The 15,197-nt window shown below is 39.1% G+C and overlaps 1 long non-coding RNA gene across 1 annotated transcript; it reads left to right on the plus strand.

Moving 5' to 3' along the window:
• Positions 1-10,399: 10,399 nt before the first annotated feature.
• LOC148311561 (uncharacterized) lies at positions 10,400-14,565 on the plus strand. Its single transcript, XR_015837226.1, has 2 exons — positions 10,400-10,501; positions 10,566-14,565. It is a non-coding gene; the product is annotated as an uncharacterized LOC148311561 (long non-coding RNA).
• Positions 14,566-15,197: the final 632 nt, after the last annotated feature.

A 15,197-nucleotide genomic window follows, 5' to 3' on the forward strand; every position in this document is an offset into this window, starting at 1 on the left:
TTTCAGCCTGTTTTTTTCTTTTCAGGATGGCCTCTGTACATTCTCTATCCCACCATGGGGCTGGGGGAGGTTTTGCTCGGTTGCTTTTTGTTTTTAAAGGAATACATGTGTTAGCAGAAGAGATAATGTGCGATGCTAGGGTCTCGTAACATTCCACCGCACTTTCTCTTGTTGGAGTTGGCATTTCCTTTACCCTATTTTCTACTGATCTCGAGAAATCCTTCCAATTGGCGCCTGCAGTGATATATCTCGGTCGGTGCAAGCCCCCAGGAGAGCGGTTCAGATTACAATTTTTGTGACTGGACATGAAATCGATAATGATGGGATAGTGATCACTGCCGAGAGGGTCTTTCAATATTTTCCAGTGGAGCGTTGGTGCAATTTCAGCGCTGGAGATTGTTAAGTCTACAGCACTGGGTCGTTGGTTTGGAATTTGGAGGCGTGTCGGTGAACCATCATTAAGGATGCACATATTCAGTTCATCCGAGAGATCAATAATATCTCTTCCTAATCTATCGCATGTCGGAGCACCCCACAGACTGTGGTGGGCATTAAAATCCCCGAGGACTAGGAAAGGAGGGACTAATTGCCGAAAAATAGAAAAAAGAATTGATTTTGAGGGTTTGTTGGATGGAGATATATATGTATATAGATAGGATGGTCAATTCGCAGACCCTAACGGCTGTCACTTGGAAAGGGCAACCTTCAGGCCTAACATTGATGGGGGAGAATGGTAAGGAGTTTTTGATGAGGAGGGCGGAACCACCCTTTCCATCTTCGCGATCGTCTCGGAGACAGTGGTAGCCCCGAAATCCAATATTGGATCCCGGTATCATCCATGTCTCCGAGACGGCCGCAACAGATATAGATTCTTCGTGGAGTGAATTAAGAAGGTCTTCTTTCTTATTTCTAAGGCTATGGCAGTTCCACTGAAGAATCCTCATCGGAGGAGCCATTTTTTGTTAAAAGGGAATTTAACGATTGAACTAGTTGATGGGCAACGTTGGACGGTATTTTGGTGTTTTTTTGTAAGAGTGATAATATGAGGTGTAGGACTGTAGTGATGAGTGTAGAGTTCGTGTCTGGTTTTGGGGGGACTGTGTTGGGGAAAGCACCTCCGTTAGATCCCGATGGAGACTGTCCATTTGGGAAATAAAGAAGTGAGGGGTCGATATGTGTTTGAGGATTAGGAGGCACGCCTCTTGACTTTGACTTTTTTTCCACTGTCTTTTTGAAGGATGTAGAGGGAGTGGGGTGTATGGTCGTTTTTGGTTTGGATGTAAAAGTAGGATTTTTTGATGCCATTTCTGCATAAGAGACTGTGGATTTATTAAACATTTTTGATGCTTCTATATAAGAAATGCTCTTGTCCGCCATCGTATGTTTAATATTTTGTTGCCTGCTAAGTTCCGGGCATGACTTGCTAATGGCAGAGTGCATTCCTGAACAGTTGAGGCATTTGTATACTTCAGCTGCTACATTGCAAGTATCCCCATTGTGTGAGGACCCGCACTTATAGCAGCGTGCGAGGGATCTACATACAGTTTTTGTGTGTCCAAATCTACAGCACTTGTAGCACTGTATCGTTGGAAACACATAAAGCTCCACGGGAAGGAGTACGTTGAAAATCGAAATATTCAAAGGCAGTGACTTGGAGTCGAAAGTCAAGACGACAGTATTGGAAGGTTTCCATTCGACAGTTTCCCCTGTTCTCGATCGATAATTCAATCGTCGAGCCTTAAGGACCTTACCGAATCCTCGAGGAACCTCAGCATTCTCCACAATGTCCTGTTCAGACCAATGTGAAGGGATGCCTTTGGTAACTCCTAGTTTTGTTACTTGGTAAGACGGAATAAATGCATTGTATTTTGCCGTTTTTAGTAAATCTAAATTTAAAAATGAATTGGCTTCGTTCGCCGTCTTAAACTCCACTGAAAGACGGTTGCGGCCGACGGACTTGATTCCGTTCCAGGCCGTCCGAATATTATTTCTGTGAAGGAAGCGACCGAAATCAATATCATAAAGGTTGGTTGCGGTTTCGCTGTCAGCCTGGATTTTTGATACATGTACAATGTATGGAGCACGGTCCATTCCATTGTATAAGCGGGATAATGGGACTTTTGTTTGTGTATTTGTGAGCGTATTTGTAGGTAAGTTCGGTATTGGGTTAGAAATTGACTGAATAGGTAAATCAGAAACAATATTAGAAACAACATTACGTGGACTTGGACATTTATGAACGAGACGATCCGAGTCGGAGCTCGATTTCCTCTCACTACGTTTGGTCATTCTTTGTTTTTTAGGTTTGTTTTGGCATTGAATTGTGATGAAATCTGCCGCATCCGGGACAGACTCCATCGTTGCTTGTGACGAATCTGATTCTCCATCCGGAGGGTCCGGAGGTTTTTCTTTGTCACTCATTTTTTATAAGTGAGTAGTGCGAGAAAGAAACCAAATGTTTGAAATTTAAAAATAATTAAATAAAAAATATTATAAAGTATGAAAAGATTATTGTTACCTTGACTGTGGGTAGAGGAAACACGGGAAATAAACAAACTAATCTAAGAAATGTTAAATTAATAATAATAGAAACACTAATTCACCTACAAAACTGATTTTACATTTGTTAGTTTTAAAGCAATTATTTTCACGAGGATCAAAAACCAAACTGCCACCACTGTATTCACGTGCGGACTCGACAACGACTGGGTTTGAACTACTTTGACAGCGAAATGCGTGGCGTAATATTTACAAAATGGCCACCGTATGACGCATTACTTATTCAAGTATTATAAAAGCTCAAAAATAATTTATTTTAGCGAAATTCGTACCCGAGACTTTTGGCCAGTGCTTTGTATGGACGTACTCTTGCGTGCAATGGGAAAAATGTGAACATTCCTAAATGTTGCTTTTATTGACTGTGCGAGACGTCTATGTCCGCACAAGACTGTATAAACTGCACAGGTGCTGGTCTCTTCTACGGCGCAAGAAGGGGCAAGTCCTGACGGTTTAGCGGTTTCCTAAATACCGCTCGATGGAAGAAGGTGTGTTGTGCTAATAAAAACTCCAATTTTATTTGGAAGTGTTCGCCACTAATGAGACCGGCGCTTGGCTTGGCGCTCCGTTGCTCACTCGGATTTTTAAGTCCTCGGAGACCGGTGCAGTGCTAGTTCCATAGTGCTTGTAGTGTTTATTTACTTGATTTATTACTAAATCACTCTCATATTCAATCAGCTCGCAGAAACGATCCGGGTATTTGGACCGAAAGTCATTTTCCCTTCACCCTAACGTGCTCGGGCCGCCTGCCCCTCGAGCTGGGACGTAAGTATTGCTCAGTATATGATATTCCCGTAATGTGTCCGAGCACCAGTAGAGCTGCGACACTTGTGGCGGATGGTACTAAATGCTCTCGGCCATTTTTTTCATAACATTGTTTTCATACATACATATTTATTTAAAATGATAAAATGGAAACATTTGTTTTTATAACACTTGAGTTTATTAATGACTACTAGTTTTGGAAGCTAAACTTCCATCGTCAAGTCTGAATATTAACTGAAATATAAAATAAAAAACTGTTCTATAAATAAGGAGAGGGGTAAGTTTGGGAGAGGGTTATAGAGATGGGGGTTCCTTACATAGAGCAGCCTCCGTGTCCACTGCTGATTGAATAAGGGGTTTCTCACTTGAATTTTGAACATTATATTTTAAACCTTTTCTTAAAAGGCTAATTTCATTATCGGGAAATTTGTGTTGTGATCAATTAACTACACGATCACTAAGTTTATGGTTTGAGAAATTTTCACAGTCAATTTTTGTTTGGGAAGATTGATTTCCAATAAGTGATTTCAGTTTCTTATCTATTTCTATCTTCTTTTTAAATGCTGCAATACTTGCTATGCATCGTATCTTGTCATCAAGGATATCGCATTCGATAGGGTGTAAAATATGTGTCAATTCGCAATGAAGATATTTTATATTATCTCGTATTATGAAACAGGAATTAAGTTCTTTGGGCACTTTTTAATGCTTTTTTAGCGGATCTTATTTTTTAAATTTACACGTACATAATTGGGTATAATATTATTATATTATCTCGTATTATGAAACAGGATTTAAGTTCTTCTTTTAGCCATGTTCTGTGTAAGTGATTCACAATTGAGAATTGGTTTTCTAAATAATTAATTTTCTAATTTTGACATACAAAATATGTCGTTATTGTCCTCATCACTCGTCTCAGATACCGTAATGCAAAGCTCGAGAACATAAACAGCAGACGTTATCACTTCACGGTCGCAAGAAATTAAATCATCATAACTTGTATATCCCAACAAAATTCTCTCACCCGTTTTTAAGGTAGCTTGGGGGGCATCAATTTCATCTACAGGCAGCGAAGAAAACCCCTCACTTTTTAAAACAAATTACGATTGTTGTAGATGTTACCAATTACCATGCTAAATTCTTAGCTCGACATGTATCCAATACTGTCTGGTTACGCCACAGTCATCATCATCTTCTAAAGGCAGCGCCTTGTTGTGTCAGCCACTTGTCTCTGTCAGTCGCCATCCTCTTGAGCTGCGAATAGGAGGAGACGTCCAAGAGCCGCTTCAAATCCTGGAAGTATGAAGTTCTTGGGCGGCCTCTTGTTCGTTTTCCCAAGATTCTTCCTTCGAAGATGTTGCTAAGAAAGGTGCTATGTCTAATTGAGTGCCCTATTAGCTTGGCCTTCCTCTTCAAAATATGATTTATAAGCTCTCTTCTTTCTTTTACGTCCTGCAACACCTTTTCGTTGGACTTCCTTACGACCCATGATGTCTTGGTCATCTTCCTCCAAACCCACATCTCAAATGCTTCAAGCCGGTCTTTTTCGTACTTTTGGTACGCCACAGTACGAAACAAATTATTTGTGTCCTCAAACAATTGAAAACTCTAAGGACTTTTGTTTTGTACACGTGTGAACAAACACATGGGACCGGTGGTTTCGCCGCAGTGTGAAACAATATTATTTGAGGACCATGTGTCCTCAAGTGAAATATGGTGATTGCTATTGATCATTCTTGGAATCGTGAAATCCCCCCATGTTAGTTCGATGATGTATCATTGGAACCTTCGAGACAAAGGGACGGCGATTCCAACAAATGCCAAACACAATAGATAAAATAAATAGGAACTGACTGTATTTATTGATTCGGCATTAACTTTGTGGAATGACATGACGATTATTTTAATAAAATTCAAAAACACTCGAATATACCACTTTAATGTTTTTTATATATATATATATATATATATATATATATATATATATATATATATATATATATATATATATAACGTGGTAATATTTTTCTTTGTAAAATGGGTGTAAATAATATGTAAAGTGGGTGTATAATAATAAAATAAACAATGTGTTGCTTTGTAATTAAAGAAACGACAATAAAAGTTTATTCTTAATTAATCTTTACAATAATTTTTATATCTATCTGATTCTGACAGTTAACAATATTATCGGAAGTCTTTTGTTTTATTCTGAGCGACGCATGCGACATCTGGTGGTAGAACTGTTTTATGTAGGTACTATTTGTAAGTACTTAATAAAATGTATAGGTAAGTACCTAGTTATTTTATTACATATATATATATATATATATATATATATATATATATATATATATATATATATATATATATATATATATATATATATATATATATATATATATATATATATATATATATATATATATATATATATATATATATATATATATATATATATATATGTATATATATATATATATATATATATATATATATATATATATATATATATATATATATATATATATATATATATATATATATATATATATATATATGTACATATATATATATATATATGTACATATATATATATATATATGTACATATATATATATATGACTAGTTTTGAAAACTTACAGATGTTTTTATCTTCTGGTCATTGTGTTTTTGAAGACCTTGGCACACCGATGCTTCAATGATGTATTTTCCTTTGTAAGGGCCGCATCGATGTCCGCCGCCAATTGAATAAGCGGTTTTTCACTCGAGTTCTTCATGTTGTATTTCAGACCTTTATTTAATAGGTTAATTTCTTATACCGAAAATTTATTAAAGTGTTTAATTTGAAAAAAATAATGATTATTTTGTCTATTGGCTTCGCTTGAACCCACACTTAAGGTCGTTCCGATTTCAAATGAAGTGTGAGTAAGTACTAGCCAAACCAACATCCATTTTCTTAAGTTTTCTACAGAACAGCCATTGTTTACCTGTAATGGCTTAACACTCTGTACCTTTTTCTGTAATGGCTTGACACTCCCCCTCTCAGCAAAGCCGGAAGGCGGGGACTGGATTGAAACTATAACTGTTCACTTGTCATTTATTTATCAAAACAACAAACAATAAAATTCCCACTTCAACTACAACTAAATATACTTATAACTAACTTAATTAAAAGGAAGCTCGTGGAACAACACATCCACTGCTAACTTTTTTGGCCACGAGGCTCAGGGATCGAGGATCCTTCCCGGGCTGAGGCCGATTTTCTTGACAATTTGTCCAACGGAAATAATATTTAAGCAAAATATATTTTTATTATTACGGAACTGAATTTTCAACCACGCTAAAATGCCTCACGTCAGGCTTTTGAAGTTCCATACAATTCCCTAATCTAGCGGTCATAGTATTGGAAGTTAGGAACAGAAATTCTATGTTTGGCGCAGCAATTATTGCTGAACAATTATCCCAAATCATCAATATTTTACCATCTTGCGCTGCCATTTTTCTCTGCACCGTAAAATAATAAAGCTCTTAAATATTTCCCGCGTCATCCATGCTCTTTTATTATGGAAATAAGTAACAGCTGGAAAAGTGCTAAAAGTAAGGCTTCTAAAGCATCATGGTTTTTCATATTTTCCGATGACAATGACCTTTGCTTTATCGGAACTGTCCATATTTGTACACAACGCGGCCGTCATGTGTTTCTTGCTACGTTTTCCTCCGTAACATTTCTCTCTTTTAAGAGCTAGTGTCCGATCCGGCATCATATTATAAAAAACACCAGTTTCATCCATGTTATAAACATTTTTTGCATCGTATTTCTTCCAAATATGCTGATTGTTTGTTATCCAGCATGAAGCTTCTTCTCTGCCAACTTTTTGGGAATTGCCACAAACCGCGAGGCAAACAATGTTATGTTGCTTTTTAAAGCGATCTAACCACCCATTTGATGCCTTAAAATCCCCATCTGATGACCCAACGGCTTTGCTTTCTCAATAAGCATTAAACCAGATATATTCGCTGATTGGATTTGGGAGACATACTCAATACAATTTTTCTTCCAATTCTTCTTATTTGGCAGGCTGTACACGCTGTTTGGAGCTGTTCGCCTTACATCTGTCAAACGCATCTTTAATCTTCTTCGCATTGCACTTTGGTATGTGATTTGCACACTTTTCAGTTGTGGAATATTGGGAAATGCCCCCAGCCACTGTGGTGTGGTGCTCCGCGGGGTGCGAGCTTACTGTGATCGTCAGACCAGGGCTACCACTCGGTGTCATCTTTACATTATCATTTAAATGCAGGTTGGCTCGAAGTTTAAGAAATCTATTTCTTGACATTGCATCGCTGATGTATGAAATGTTCTGCAAATAATGATGTACATGCGGCAGCTTAATAATACCTGGTTTCGCCACAGTACGAAACAAAACTAAAAAATCAAACTGAAAGCTCAAAGGACCTTTGTTTGGCACGTGTGAACAAACACGTGGGACCGATTTTTTTGCCACAGTGCAAAATAAATTATTTGAGGACCAGATGTCCTCAAATAATTGGCCACCACATGGTACCAACACGTATGTTCGAAAAACAGGGAGAATCTCGTATTCTCCTTTTTAATAAGAAGACGATTCTAAACAAATGAAATATAGTGATCGTTATTGGAGTCGTGAAATCCCCTCAAGTTAGTTCGATGATGTATCATCGGAACCTTCAAGACAAAGGGACGGCGATTCCGACAAATGCTAACACAACAGATGAAATAAAAGAACTGACCTCTTTTGCCTGGTTGGTAGTTGATCCAGCGCTGGGATCAGGGTGATTTTCTCTTGATTGGTTGTCCTGGTAGGTGGCACAATAAAATGGATAGAAGAGCACTACGATTTGTCCGTCGCGGAGTATGGTAAAATTGCTACTAATTGGTACTTTTGTTTTATTGGGGTCTACTGGCGAACTCACACTTGAAGTCGTTCAAGTGTGAGTTTAACAACGAATGGAAACTAGCAATTTTTTGTGAAAAAGGATGCATGGAATCAGCTGGGATGACTGTATCTGTATGTGTAGGTTTACGGTAAATACTAAATTCTAATTTATTATTTAAAATTTTAATAGTTATATCAAGAAAATTTAGGCAGTTATCTTCACTTCTTTCCAAAGTAAATTTAATATTACTATGTAGTATGTTAATATGGGTGAGGAATGAATCTAACCGTCTATTTGAATACAATCATTCCATAAGTAAATTTTATCATTTATAGAGGTGCATGGACTGGTAAATAGGTTCTGTAATAGTAATCTACAGAACTAACATTGATACCATAATAATCTCCACGGGTAAAGCGATATAAGCAGCCAATTTGTCTTGGACGAGCATCTCTACCTGGTTTTGCCACAGTACAAAACTAAAAAAAAAACAAACTGAATGCTCGAAGGACCTTTGTTTTGCACGTGTGTGAACAAACACGTGGAACCGATGATTTCGCCACAGTGCGAACTAAATTATTTGAGGACCAGGTGTCTTCAAATATGGTATAGATGAGAGTGGTTAAAAATTTTTTTTTTAACACCAAAGTATCTTCATGTATAATAAATAAATAAACAAAAATGAGCACAGAGAGATGCAATAGGTAATATTGTAACCGACACGGGTTATGGGCATGACTCAAAGAATATTTCCGCCTGGCCTTCCCACGGAATCTAACCAACTTGCCACCATTGTAAGAGGTGACGTTCCAGACGGCCCCGCCGTACCGAGTTATAAGTTGACTGGATAAGCGAGCCGGGAAGAGCGAGCACTGAACCGACAAGTCAACCTCAATAGCCCTGAGAAGGGCTTTCCTAAACTGGTCCGTGAATCGGTGCAAAGAGGCGAAGCGGTCTAGGCTGACGGCGCGGCGAGGTGTTCAAGGAGCGGAAGCGGAGAAATGAAACACAGGTTTCAACAGTCACACCAGAACTAACTTTATTAGGGAAAATGGGCCCTATATATATACCCGACCGCATTCGCGTGCCGCCCGACAGTGGGAAGGCACGGCCAATCAGCGGCCGGGAGAAAGAGACAGCCATATTGCTGTCTCCCTCTAAGGGGCACCGGATGGGCTACATTTCTATACCGTACCGGTGCCTCTACAACAATGGATTCCAATACATATTCTAAATAATTATAATTATTACTAAATACATGATCCTTTCTTTCTTATATCTATTACATTTTCGTATGGAAATATCATAAAAATACAGACATAAAAGGTTCAAAATCCCTTCTTCGGGCCGCGGCCCGACGGGCAACCGTCTCGCCCGCCGGACGCCCAGAGGTCCTTTTCCGGGCCGCCGCACGGGGTGTGCGATCTGTTCGTAACAAATATAATAACACTCACCGATTCTGATGACTGTCACAACACAACTCCTTGGTTTCACGGCGTTCCTCAGTTGTTCTGTACTCTTGCAGCGCCATCTGCCAGAATCAATTCTATGACTAGTTCCGTGAATTCCTAACCATGAGATCGCAGATGGTCGAAGAACTTGGATGATGGCACCGACTTCTTATAACACCGGATTCTCCACAGCTGTAACAGGAGATACGAGGCTTCTCCTTGGTGTGGGAAGGGGCAACTGGCGCGGCAGCTTGCTCCCTTTCCTGCCCAAGGTTACCACAGTATTGGCATTTAGGTAGTCCTTGTGGTTAAGCCTTAGGTTCTCGTAACGGCTGATATTTTTCTCTACTTGTCTCCCTTTCTCCAATAGTACCCGAAAGTAGTTCACTGATTCCCTAGGAATCTTTTCAGTGATCCTGGGGTGTAGTTGGTATATGAGGTCTATTTACGTCTCCTCATTGTGTTGACGGTCAGGTAGTTCAGTCTTTTCTTACTAGTGAATACATCAATAGAGTTGTTATCTTGTTTACTTGGAAACAATTCTTCACACTTAGTATTGCGTCTTACATAGTGGGTATGGTATTTTTAATACCCATCCAACAGTCTTCCGGCGCTTCCTCTTCCAACAGGAGTGGCATATAGTGGAAACCGACCGCGATCAGCAGGATAAACTAAAGTATACATAATTATCTGTTCTCTGATTCAAATCCGCTCCTGCCGCTATCAGAGTCTTCATCAAATCGAGATGAACCCCTTTAACCTCCCTGATTCAAATCCGCTCCTGCCACTATCAGAGTCTTCATCAAATCGAGGTGACCTCTTTAACCTCCCTGATTTAAATCCGCTCCTGCCGCTAAGAGTCTTCATCAAATCGAGGTGAACCCCTTTAACCTCCCTGATTTAAATCCGCTCCTGCCGCTATCAGAGTCTTCATCAAATCGAGGTGACCTCTTTAACCTCCCTGATTCAAATCCGCTCCTGCCGCTATCAGAGTCTTCATCAAATCGAGGTGACCTCTTTAACCTCCCTGATTCAAATCCGCTCCTGCCGCTATCAGTCTTCATCAAATCGAGGTGACCTCTTTAACCTCCCTGATTCAAATCCGCTCCTGCCGCTATCAGAGTCTTCATCAAATCGAGGTGACCTCTTTAACCTCCCTGATTCAAATCCGCTCCTGCCGCTATCAGAGTCTTCATGTAATCGAGGTGAACCCCTTTAACCTCCCTGATTTAAATCCGCTCCTGCCGCTATCAGAGTCTTCATCAAATCGAGGTGACCTCTTTAACCTCCCTGATTCAAATCCGCTCCTGCCGCTATCAGAGTCTTCATGTAATCGAGGTGAACCCCTTTAACCTCCCTGATTCAAATCCGCTCCTGCCGCTATCAGAGTCTTCATCAAATCGAGGTGAACCCCTTTAACCTCCCTGATTCAAATCCGCTCCTGCCGCTATCAGAGTCTTCATCAAATCGAGGTGACCTCTTTAACCTCCCTGATTCAAATCCGCTCCTGCCGCTATCAGAGTCTTCATCAAATTGAGGTGGACCCTTTCAACCCTTAACCACTGACATATCATTTTTCATCACTACTACTGACGTACAAATGATATTAGTCTATTTTTTTAAATACAGGGAGAATCTCGTACTCACCAGTGACGTTGAATAAGTAGACATGTCATCGGTCGTAGTGTCCTTGTAAAACGGATAGATGTGATAAAATTTAATTTCATCATCTTCTCTCCGCTTCCCCAAGGTACCCCAAACGACAACACGCCTCTTATTTTTCACTGTCTTCCACGTTTGGCCAGGAGGAAGGACTGGGGTTAATGGATGGATCGCCTCCAACGTCAGGGACTCTTTGCCGCCATCTGACTGCTTGATGCAGACAACTGGCAGCGTGACTTCTTCAGCATTCTCCCTTGCTGCAGCCTTTAATATGTCACGGGTCATCATTTTAGTTTTTGACATCGCGGGTTTAGCGTCCTCGGCGCGCACCTGCGGGGTCGCACGTGGTTGCCGAACCCTAGCGGAGATTCCCGAACAGCTGGGTATGGATGGCGCCGCCACTGGCTCGCCAACTACGGCGGGGCAGGGCGGAGAGGGGCTCGCGGGGAGCTCAGCCGAGCTACGAGCTACCAAATTGCTAGCGGAGATTTCCGAGTAGCTCCGTACGGATGTGGACGGCACTGGCTCGACAGCGGCAGAGGGGCTCGCGGAGAGCCCAGATGAGCTACAAACTACCGAACTGCAGAATTCAGTAGCAGCCGGATTTGTAACTGATTTTATGGAATTAGAATCGATCCATTTTAATATTTTGTCTAATTTGGTCGACACTATTGCTTCTAAGACGATGATTCTCTCTGCGAGAGAACCAATAATGCCATCTGACTGACATTATTAGATCAAAGGATCACAACAAAAACGACGTGCACTCTTCCATATAATAATATAAATTGATGACAAAAAAAAGAGGACGGTTCCTGTGTCGCACAAACAGCGTCTGTCCAACACACCGCTAGACTGTGTATAGGTGTGGCTGTGACTTCTCCGCTCCGTCGCTCTCGGGGTCGTAAATCCCGAAAGTTATGAGCTGTAGGTCCGTGTAGTCGATTCGTAGTCCAGTGGGTGTAGCGATGGTCAAGTCCCAGAAGATTCCGAAGTCGAGGTAGTGGCGAAGGGTCGGTGAGGATCAAAGTGAAACGAAGAACTCGGTGTGAGTGGAATGATTTATTCATACAATGGCACAGATATTTATTTGCTCATAACCAGCGCGGTCCGTCAAAATCGACCGAGCGACAGAAATCTTCTCCCCCTACCCTAACCTGCGCCAGGCCGGCCGCCCGCAATGTAAATAACACGTAAATACGACATAAAGACGCCGCGCCTAGCGCATTCGGGATTCGGTGGTCATGGCGAGAGGTTCTCGTTGCGCTTGCCCGATTTCCCCGCTCACAACGTAAATAAGGTCTTACGCACTACGTATAAGACGCCGCGCGCGCCGCGCCTAGCGCATTCCTTATTCGATTGCCGTTGCGAGAGGTTGTCGGTGCGCTCGCCCGATTTCCCCGCCCGTAACGTAAATAAGGTCATGCGTACTACGTATAAGACGCCGCGCCTAGCGCATTCTTTATTCGATTGCCGTTGCGAGAGGTTGTCGGTGTGCTCGGTCGATTTCCCTATGACATGTTTACATATATTTAATCCATAAATACGGTCCATTTTAGGGCCGTGTGCTCAGCTGGTCCGTTACAGTTCCAAACAAGTGAAAGATGGTGATCGTTATTGGGAGTCGTGAAACCCCCCCCAAGTACGTTCGATGGTGTATCATCGGAACCTTCGAGACAAAGGGACGGCGATTCCAACAAATGCCAAACACAATAGATGAAAAAAGAATAACTGACCTCTTATTGTTGGTTGATTCAGCGCTGGGATCAAATGATGATTTTTTCTTGATGATTTCTCTTGTGATGGCACAACAAAACCATCGCGGAATAAGGCAAATTCGATACTGATTTGGCAATTTTGTTTATTGTCGTCTGCTGGCGAACACACTTAGGGTCATTCCAATTTCAAATGAAGTGTAAGCAAGTACTGGCCAAACCAAGTACGCATTTATTATATTTTATCGAAAAATAATGCAACAAATCACAAAATAAGGATGGTATCTTTTTTTTTTTACGATATTAAATGAATTTCTAAACTTGTTTAAAATATGGATATTTTACCAAAGGGTTCAAATCATTAAAAACAGACCGGAAATCTACAACGTAAACGGAAATCTACAATGTTGGCTTGTAAAGTGATTACTTAAACCAGCCAATCACAGATCATAAGTCCAGTAAATACCTGAACTAGTTCCACAAAAAAACTGCATCTATTTTAAGGTACCAAAAAAGCTTACAGTTTATATCTATTATCCTTGTTCCTTTACAGATATCAACGAGAATAGTACCAATCATTTTGTGAATTTTTTTTTGCATGAATTTATTTCCTAATAACAAAAAAAACATGATAATAACAGCCTATTGAATAGATGAATCATCTCATCTAAAGCACCCTCTTCCAACCTGGGCTCTTGTCAAAGGGCAAACTATGGTAAATGTACCCATTACTGAGGGATCTCATTGGTCTGTGGTTGAGGAAGGTCCGTCATATCTCTGGCTAACTACTGACACGAGAAGTTATGCGCTCTGTTAGCTGAAGAATAGGAAAAACAAGTTTTGTAGTTTTGTTATAACAATTTATTTACAATAACAATGTTACAAAATGAAAAGCTTTAAAAACATTTTATATTTTTATACTTTATTTTATTTATTTTTTATGAAATGATAATATTCCCATATCAACGCAAGATATAACTTAGTCATTCGAAACTTCATCACCAACCTTAAAATTAATATACATTTTATCTTAAACCGCTTAAAATTATTGATAATTTATCCTTAATGTTAGTTTTATTATGCTGAAAACAAGTTCATAAACATATAAATCCATGGTCCCCCAATTTACGCTCGACAATACTGAATATGCAAACGTTTCTTTTAGAAGTAAAAACTGAAGGTATCAAGTAGACGAACTCAATTGTCAATAATAAATTAGTGAACAAGGCGAGTTAAACTAAACATGAGATGGATGCACACACAGACAAAAAATTAATAGACCGCGTCATCTCAACTAGCATGTCTGCAAAATTCTTCCACTTAATGTGTTACGCATCTATTTTACATTATAAACTAAATGATCACACACTCGTCTCATTAAAAAAATGCATACATTATTATTTAATAATAATAATTCAGACATATTGTATTTACCTGATAAAAACGTTTCATATTCAAATTTGATGAGAATTGCCGTCACTTTTCGATTGTCTCTTCATTCCACAAATAAAAGGAGATTGAATGAAATCAACTGTATGTTTATAAATATAATATTTTCTTTGATCAGTATTTTTTTTCTTATTTTTCATAATCACTAATATAGGAAATAATATGTTTATATATATACCAACAAGAAGTAATATAATGTCAAGATTTGGTTCAAGTATTATAATTTTTTATTCATTGTATATATTTTTAGTTCTACTAAATTTTTTACCGACATATTAACATAACAAAATATATCAAGTCCCAATATTTCGCGGGAATATGGTTCACATTCGCTTTTGTTCAACTGGATTTTATAAAACTTTTAAAAAAATCAATTCATCACAGCAAAAAATTTATAATAAAATTAAAATACTGATCAAATAAAATAATGAGAATAACAGTAATGTATATAATGCATATTGCCAAATTATTATACCTATATATTTCAAATATCAAAATTACAAAGTAGATTTGAGACTTATGATTATGCTACAGATTTGTTAGTGTATTTATTGTGTATATATGTGTAAATAGCTAGATTTATGCGTATTGAGTTAAAATAATGTGTAAATAAGATGTGTTTGTAAAAAGAAGATAAAAAAATGTATGTTACAATAAACTAATAAATATTTGATTTATGTAA

The sequence above is a fragment of the Brachycentrus maculatus genome, unplaced genomic scaffold, assembly GCF_059751285.1.
Source record: "Brachycentrus maculatus isolate JH-2025_06_01 unplaced genomic scaffold, ASM5975128v1 h1tg000061l, whole genome shotgun sequence".
NCBI classification, from domain to species: Eukaryota; Metazoa; Arthropoda; class Insecta; order Trichoptera; family Brachycentridae; genus Brachycentrus; species Brachycentrus maculatus.